Source organism: Macrobrachium nipponense, chromosome 17 (assembly GCF_015104395.2).
Source record: "Macrobrachium nipponense isolate FS-2020 chromosome 17, ASM1510439v2, whole genome shotgun sequence".
Taxonomy (NCBI): Eukaryota; Metazoa; Arthropoda; class Malacostraca; order Decapoda; family Palaemonidae; genus Macrobrachium; species Macrobrachium nipponense.
In genome coordinates this window covers 13809243-13819242 of record NC_087210.1, presented here as the reverse complement: position 1 = coordinate 13819242, position 10000 = coordinate 13809243, and positions in this window count along the sequence as shown.

The window sequence follows — 10000 nt, the reverse complement described above, 5'->3', positions numbered from 1 at the left end:
CTAGCATATCCTTCTGGTCTCCTACCTGACCGCTCCCACCAGAAGTGGAGAAACAGGTTTACAGGAGGAGGGTGGATGAGTCATGTCTCCCCTACGGCCCTACCCTGCCATACGTCAGACTGCCTTCCCCAACTCTCTCTCTCTCTCTCTCTCTCTCTCTCTCTCTCCGTAATTACTTATGAAGGAGTGATAAATTGAGAAACAGCAAAAAAGGGAAATGTACAGCGGCGGGAGACATTAAATCACCTTTGAACCAACGGCCTAAAGGAGGCAAAGTTTCCCCTTCCAAAATCTGCGCATGTCAGTTAAAACCCTGAGCAAAAGGGCAACTTTTCTGATGTGCTGCTCTAATAGCTAAAACATAATATTTTTCCTGCTAACCCTTTCCTTCAATCTTCCTATTTTGTTGCTTCCTTGATTAAAGTGTTCGCCATATTTCTAGTTTTTAGTTTTCTATTTGTCTGTCTGTCTGCGCTGTTTCTGTCCACCTTCAGGTCTTAAAAACTACTGAGGCTAGAGGGCTGCAAATAGGTATGTTGATTATCCACCCTCCAATCATTAAGCATACCAAATTGCAGCCTTCTAGCCTTAGTAGTGTTTATTCCATTCAAGGTTAAATTTAGCCATGATCGCTGATCTGGCACTGCTATAGGTGCCAACAACACAGGCTAACACCGGGGCATGCCTGAGAGTTTCATGGGCCGTGGCTGAGGGTTCAATACAGCATTATACACTGTACAGAACACTCGATTGTTTCTTCGGCGTAATTTTTTACTTATTTCTTTCTTGCCCCGTTAAGGGGGTGGGGGGGGTGTTTAGGGTTAGTAACAGTGATGGCGTTTTTTCTTCACAACATTGGCTTTTAGCAGTGTTAGCATATGCATTTCATCTGATTCTTTTACTGTATTTATGATTTAATGGTTAGAATGCTTATTTTCCGATGTACAATTATTTTTCGTGATGTTAGAAAACTACACATCACTAGCTTAATATAAAGTATTTTTGACGAAGAAAAATAAAAGATGTAAATAAAATTCATTTGTATAAATAAGCAGGATATGTTTTATAGCTTTATTTTCATAATAAAATATAAAAAGGCAAAATTAAGAATTGTTTTCTTCAGTGCCGTGGCGTGTGGTCGGAAAAACCACGGAGGGTTGCCAGATGTCACCAGAAAGCCACACTAATAGACGAAATTCCTCAAAACGGCAACCCTGGTTGGGAGTGGATAACTGATAATGGGAAAGATGAGTGAGGTACGGCAGAAAAAAAAAAAAGTTCTGCACAGTGCATGCTGTGATAGAAATTGAAAATACAAGTGAATTTTATTTATAATGGATGATCATTAGTAACATTCAATGTAATTCTTCAAAAACAAAATAATAATAATAAAAAAGATAAATGTTCAAAAGGTAACTTCCACTTTCAGTTGTGTTTTTACCGCCTCATTTATCATAGGACGGGAGGCCTTCCCATACTACGCTGTTGTATAAATGGCTCGTTAGTAATTAAAAAGAGAGATAAAACAAGCGGAATGCTTAATTGGCAACATATACAAGCCTCTCAATCAACTGGACAGAAAAATACAGACACTGCTTGTCAACACCAGATGTTTACCCATTCATCGTTATCTGCCATTCGAGGTTACACGGAAGCAATAACAAAAATTTCCGGCTAAAAAGGAATTATGTACTCACGTTGATTACCATTTGGTTTGTGTTATTTGAGCGAAAAGTCTGAACAAATAGAAAGGATATCAACAGTGCATTAAGACCTATGTACATACCATGGGAGCACAGGTTCTCACTGCGATATTCATGACCTCCCATTGATGTTCAAGCTATAAGCACAGAATGGCAATTCACTGGTTTGCACTCCTGAAAAACGTGGTGAATTTATTAGATATCCCACCAACATTAGAAAATCAATATTTAAAGCCAGATATTTAAAATGAATTGTCCTAATCTTTCAAAATATATTAAACACTTAAAACTTATATGCTATATATAAGAAGCGATTTAATTGTTGCTTGATGATGAATATCAAGTAAAGTGATAAAAAAGGACATCACGTGTAATTGGCTTGTCTTACTGTTAATTGTATAACGATTGTTGCCTGTTCGATAAAAAACAATTTAACTTACTTAAACTACAGCGAAACGGCTTTGAATACAGTAACAAATATCAGAATAGTTGCACAGAGACTTCTCCGATCTCACCTTCGTATCTGTTTACATAATCATAATTGTATATAAAAAAAAGGCCATAGTTCTTCAGGTGCTTCACTAATATTTGTTCATCATATTGTTTCACGTATCCAAATCATTATTGTTTCATGTATCCAAATTATATGTCATATAAAAATAAGGTCTCTCTCTCTCTCTCTCTCTCTCTCTCTCTCTCTCTCTCTCTCTCTCTCTCTCTCTCTCTAAAATTAAACAGCGGTGAAGTAATACTCACGGAGATCGTTCACCACACCTTGAGTGTGTTTTAATTCTAAGAGAATAGGTTTCGTTATTGGATCTTTCACAAAATCAGAAAATACACGACTTTTAAATTCATAGCCTAGTTCACACTTGCATAGAAGAATGATTTTCATTAACCGTCAGAACTACTATAATGCTACATTGTAAAATTTATGCTCTTTTGGTGGTTCAAGATATGCACGATAATGTTTACATGGATTGATAACATGTTTTCAATCTGTCCCTATTGAGTTATATTTTAAAACGGAAACATGGTTATAATAGGGATTTTTTACATATTGACTGGAAAGTCCTTGCAAGAGAATCATCACTGAGCTTCATAGCATTTTGAAAATCCATCCACATTTCACTAATTAGGTCATCAAAGTTGTGACGATGTCAGGGACAATGCAGATCCATTTCGTACAGATTTATGAATCGTAGCCGATAAGTAGCGACAGTTTGCTTAGAAAGAAGATTCCAGAATCAGCTCCAGCAACGAACTCAACGACGAGAATTTACTGGAGGCTCCTAAAAAGCTGATGACAGGGAAGGAGTCATTTCCCGGCCTCTCTTCAAGCATGTCTCCAAGGACCCACTCATCAGATTCGACTTAGGCGCGAGGTAATGATGGCTAAATCGGATTGGCCTCTTGATTCAATTCCAAATATGAGCAAAAAGAAGATTGCCACTTAAATGGCAGACAAAATCGTTATTCCACATTCTGTATAATTCATATGACTACCTTTTCAATTGCCTCTTTTCTACAAACATTGCTTATCTAGCTTGAAGTGGGTCGGAAAAAGTTTTTTCTTTATTATGTTTTTTATTCGGCCTTAAATTCTTACATACGTATGTGATATATATATAATATATATATATATATATAATATATATATATTATATATATGTATATATATATATATATATATATATATATATATATATATATATATATATATGAAAAACTAAATGACATCCTAGGCAATTAATGAAATAATATGAAGCTGAGAACGTGCTGTGAAATCTAATTTTTAAATATCCAGTTCTTAAGATAAAATTCCATCTTTTACAACATGTAACAAACAGCTATATGTAACAAGTTTCTTCTTATCAATATAAAGGTTGGTGGTAGTAATTTTTTTGAGAAATCGAGATTAAAATAATATGATAATACTGCTTACGAGTAGTTAATAGCAGCACTTGGCACTTAACGGATTTTAAAGAGGTTAGGGTAGGCGGTGCTGACATTTAGTTCTTGTCCCAAGTGATAACTTATTCTCAAAGGACGAAGAGAGAACGTAATCTTCTGGAGTAACATAACTCATAATCCTCTTCATGTTAGATTCGAAATAAACGCTATGAATTAAGTAGAACGTAAAAACGCATTTTACTACCGAAGCCGCTAGTATATTCACGGCCTTAACGCCCAATAAAGCCGAACTTATTTGGCTTTAGGGGATACAAACTCCCTCGCATTCTGCTACTCATACCGCCTCTTCTCTTCAAAAGATTATACACAGATGGACCTCAAGGAATCCAGAAATAAGAACTTTCCTCCTGAATATATGCGAATGCAATAATCACTCGAGATGAACCTACCGGGAACACTTGGGAGGCCTCTTCTCTGGGTGCGCGTGTAAGGTCTGCCAGTAAATGTGTTGTGAATGTTTTCTGTTGTAAACACCTTAACACTTTTGCTTTTTAGGTTTATTATACATATATAGTGTTCATAACACATATCCCTTCCTATTAGAAAAAATGAAGACCTCATTATCTAAGTGAGAGAGCGGTACAAAGATGAAAAATCTCAGTTATGTTTTTAATCAACTTCCTGATGAAGAGCCCTTTGTTGTGCATGAAATTAATATTTGTTACATATCTGCTCTAATGTCTCGATAACTAATAATTATCATGGAAATGGGTGGTGTTTAGTTAAGTTTGTAGAGTCACACTTCCAACTAGTGGCAACAACTCTTCTCAGCAAGTCCTTCTTCTCAAAGATTTATTGGGATAAATTCTTACTTATTCCCCAACAAACTCCTTATCATCAGCCTTCAAATCTGCTCTCACATATCACACCATTCAGCTCCATCTTCCTGGTGATCATATACTTTACAGATTCCAGTCTTTATGCTAAAATAGTTCTAATTATCTGTCAGTCTTTTACTTACTAGACCTCAGTAAAACATAACGGCATAACTTAAAAAAAAATGAATTGACAGGCATCTCGAAAAGAGGTATACATCAATGGCTTCGACGCAGGTCTATTTGACTTTATCCCAGTCTTCATCATTCACTGTGGATAAAGAGGAATGAATGGACGCCAGGCACGGACTGAAACTAAGCAAGACTTCTGTTTCACAGCTACCACCATTACCATTTCGCCTGATGTTGTTAATGGAGGTATATTTTAGCTACAATTTTCTTATCGATTAGTAGTAATTCATTATTGCTAGTTCTTCATCAAAGCCTTTTTTTCCCGTGGACATTGGCCACTTCCGTACAAGAATAAATTTCCATCCGTCCACAATACGAGGGAAGCATTCAGGCAAGCACAAAGAAACGCTTCCACAGCTTGATTCGCACTATAGGTCCGGTCCGATAGCGCTCAGCTCTCTCTCTCTGCTCTCGGTCCTTTTATTAAGTCTTTCTAGCTGACTATGGATATACCCATTAAGCATAAGAGGATTCTCCATTTGATAACTGACATATCGAGCCGGACAGGAAATTGAACTTCGGTTATGTTTCCTTTGCAACCCTAAATAAAAAAAACATTTTGCAATTTTGGCTCCAGTTCCCAACACCCTCTTTACGACTCTCCACAACTTGCTCTTATCAACTTCGGATATGATCCCTTGCTCTCGTTGTCCTAACACTACTATTTTCCTGCTGTACTGGATGGCGTCTAAATGCAGATCTGGGGATCCTGATATAAATTGGCAAGGTTTAGGAAGGAGAATAAGTCTGTCCAAACCTTTGTCAGAGTAAAATACCAATTACATTTTCTCCTTTATACCTAGTTATCTTTGACTTGTATACAAAGATGATATATAAATATGTATGCGTATGTATATATACATATATATATATATATATATATATATATATATATATATACTATATATATATATATATATATACATACATATGTATGTATATAGTCAGCCTATATTTTTAATTGCCCTTAAAGCCAACTAATAAGAATAATAGAAATGATTATGAGGGTACTAGATTACAAAGCATAAGGCTGAAGATATTGAAAGCATAAGATAAAAGTACTTGGCAGAACCAAAACTAAGGAAAATAAAAACGCAAAAGAAACATAAATATCAAATACACTAAAATAGAACAGCTGTTCCCTCTTTCACTTAGGCAAGTGATCCCAGTTTTGCAGCACAAGGCACAGATAACCAATTTTAAGATTAATAGACTTTTAAATGCCGTTTCATGTGTATTAGTGCGTTTGCAAGAATCTCTACATTTATATGTAAAGTAATCATTCCATGTATGTTATCATAATTTGTATAAACAAATCTTAAATGAAAAATTCATAAGTGATGATCAAGTTTCCTGACCTGGAAAGCAAGAACACATCGAGAAAGTCTTTTCACTTTATGGTACAAATGACCAATGTTATAATAAGAAGCAGCTAGACCAGACCTTAAAACTTAATTCATAGCATAACAGTAAAGCATTCTGCTTTGGCCTAAGCATTCAGTATTACGAAGTTAGTGAAAAACGAAAATCAATGAGAGATTATTAATTATGATGATTTTTTACGGGGTTTGATTAAAAAAAACTTTTTTTTATTTGTACAATTCGGAATAATTCCAGTCTTGCCACCGTTCATGTAAAGCTTTAAAAATTCCAGGAACAATTACGCTTTTAACATCACGACGTGAATAAAATAAATCTCTAGTATAGAAGATGAAGCATTTCCCCTAATCTGTTCCAATATAAAAGTTCGCGTTTTTTTAGTCTTAGCTTCATTAGCGTCGCTGTATTTTTGTGCAATCGCTCGAGATATGTGTAATATATTTTAGTAGAACAAGTGATCGCTATTAAAGGGAACTAATGAATTTCGTTTCCAACCTTTTCCTCTGAATATTTACTTTCATTATTTGTTCTATTTTCTCTCGATTAAAATTCTCTCTCTCTCTCTCTCTCTCTCTTCTCTCTCTCTCTCTCTCTCTCTCTCTCTCAACTGATCAGTCAGTTTTTACAGTTGGTGACTTGGTGGTATGAGTCCTTATCGATCAAGAAAATATTGTTTTGAAAATGACAGTATGTATCATTTGGTCTTATTTTAGTATTTTACTTGGCCAGTATTTTACTTTTTTGCCCAGAACATTACCTATTGTCGAGGTTGGCTTGTGTTCTAACGTTCACAACAAATACGCATTTTAGAAGCATTTTATATATAAATTTTTTTTGGCAACATTACACATGCAGTGGCACATAATTTATGCAGACAAAAAGAAAAAACTAATAACTATTTCCTACCTTCATAGCCCCTAAAAATTAATTTAGCTGATGATAGAAAACGTTCTAATCCTATTAGGAAGAATCCAAAATTGGTGAGATACATTTATTATATATTAAATTGTGCAAATACGAAATTGTGGAAAAACTGTTGAATGCAAAAAAAAAATCCCGCAATGTATCAATGTTCGTCCAATTATTTTTCTTTCATTGCAATGGAATTCTTTCCTTTTATCAAAATATCTAACGCGTCTTCTCCCAAAACTTTCATGCACGTTGGAGGTGATACCAGCAGCAATATAAGAATATGATGATTCCAAGTCCGGGACCAACGTCAAAAATTACAGCAATCAATATAGGACTAATACTACAACGTGGATATATATATAATGTATATATTATATATATATATATATAATATGATATATATAGATATATAATAGATATAGAAAAAAACGTTATTCATAATGTATATTATTCGATCTACAAATGTCTTTTAATATCTAATTCACTCTATCTTGGAATTGATATATTTTCATATATGTAAACCGAAGGGGAATTTTTTAGTTGACAACATATCAATTCCGAGGTAGAGCGAATAAGATATTAAAGGACAATTGTAGCTCGAATAATTTTTATGAATCACGGTGATGTGATAAATTCATTCATATATACATATGTCTATATTACATATACACATCTCATATATATATTATATATATATATAATATATATATATTATATATATGTATATATATATGTGTGTGTGTGTGTGTGTGTGTGTATGTATGTATGTATAAAGAATAAAAGGCCCATTAAAACGCTCTGGTTTAAAGTTTAAGGACTAATTTCGTGGACTGACTCCCACCCTTATCAAGTTACTGAATTTACTACTTGATAAGGGTGGGAACAGTCCACCGAAATTAGTTCTCAGCTTTAAACCATAGTGATTTGTTAATGGGCAGTTATACATGAGACGTATCCTGATTTAACAGTAGAGTAAATTTACATACATAACATATATAATATATATATATATATATATATATATATATATATATATATATATATACATATATATATATACATATATATATATATATATATATATATATATATATATATATATATATATATATATATATATACATATCTACACACACTTGTGTGCGTGCACGTACAATGATTTTATTTTGACGAAATGTTTCAAATTTTTAGTCCATTTTAACAATTTGAAAAACTTGATACGAGAGACACAACTGCAGGGAGCCCTCTCCTCTCTCACTGCCTCCTAACCTCTGCTAAAGGCAAAACCTCTTTTCAGAGATATAATCTCTCTCTCTCTCTCTCTCTCTCTCTCTCTCTCTCTCTCTCTCTCTCTCTCCTTCAACTTACTACGCCTCACTCCCATCACTCTTTGTCTCAATGTTTTTGTAAAATTCCTCCTGAAGGAATTTTCTGTCTCGGGAGATGTTTTCTTCCTCAAATCGTGGAATATTTCGCGTCCGTTCCAGAAACCCGATAACGGGAGATATTCGTGACTCCCCGAGAACGTGTGCTTGTGTTGCAATAGGAGCTGGGCAGTGCTGTGATGGTCCTTTATCCAAGCGAGGTGATACCTGTCACTAATTCTGCCTTCTTATTTTTCTGTAAAAGAAAACTATTGAGATGGTTATTTGTCTGTCCGTCCGCCTTCAGATCTTGCAAACTACAGAGGCTAGAGAGCTGCAAATTGATATGTTGATCATCAACCCTCCAATCATCAAGCATACCAAATTGCATCCTTCTAGCCTCAGTAGTTTTTATTTTCTTCAAGGTTAACATCATCCACGATCGTGCATCTGTCAATGCTAAACGATAGGTTACCACCGGGCCGTGGCGGAAAACATCATGGGCTGCTGCTCATACAGAAAACTCGGTTGCGCAGAAGAGACTTCGGAATTGTTTCCTTTTTATTTAAATACAGTATATATATTATATATACATATATATATATATATATATATATATATATATATATATATATATATATATATATATATATATATATATATATATATATATATATATATATTATATATAAAACGACCCTATACAAGAGGCAAGACTAATCAGAACAATGTGGAACGCAATAGTACGATTAAGCATATGAGTACAAACAGACATGGCTCTCGTGGTCATAAAAAATATCCTTGATAACGATCTCGTTTAGCTACTTCGCTAAATTAATACCCTGAATAGAAAACAGATAAAGCGACTGAAATGCCCTCTGTCTTCCCCGAAATAAAAATGTTTTTGACTTCCTACGTGGCCCTTGATCCCCCCAGGGGGACATGTACTTTTCAAAATTCCTTTTCGTGTCTTCAAACTGGGCTATTAGAAAACTAAACTTTTAATGTTGGATCTGATAAATTGGTTAAAAAGGTGCACTTTATCGTAATAATATCAGTTTAGCTGTAAACGGAGAGGGCTTATGGTAAAAGTTTTAACGCATCTGATATTTAAATTTCTACTATGAATTTTTTAAAAATTTAAACCAGGAAGCTTTTTCCCTGAACTTTTAACTATACTATTGTTCGTTTCAGTGGGCAGTAATATCGAAACTTTCATAGCACTGAAACATTTTTCACTTTATGTCAAGTTTAAATAGTTATATGTACCGTTAAGCGAAAACTTGCTCATGAAATTTGGCCACTGAAAATAAAGATAAAGTTAAAAAAAATGCCACGTACAAAAAAGAAGAAGAAGAAGAAGAAGAAAAAATAAAATAAAATAAAATAAAAGTTCCACAACGCCGCTGGTTTACCAGCATATTCAACTCTTTTTAATAATTCCATTGCTTATCGTATCAGCTTAATTCAGTTACTCACTTGCATACAAGGAACTGAAAGGAACTGAAATAAATTTCTTAAGCTGAGAAGCAAATCCATATTTATATCGACCCGCATGACTTTCCTCGGAATTAGATCTCTTCTACTGCATCTATTTGCTGACTGATGGCCGGACTGTTGCCATCCAAAATCCCGATTTTTTTTTTTTTTTTTTTTTTTT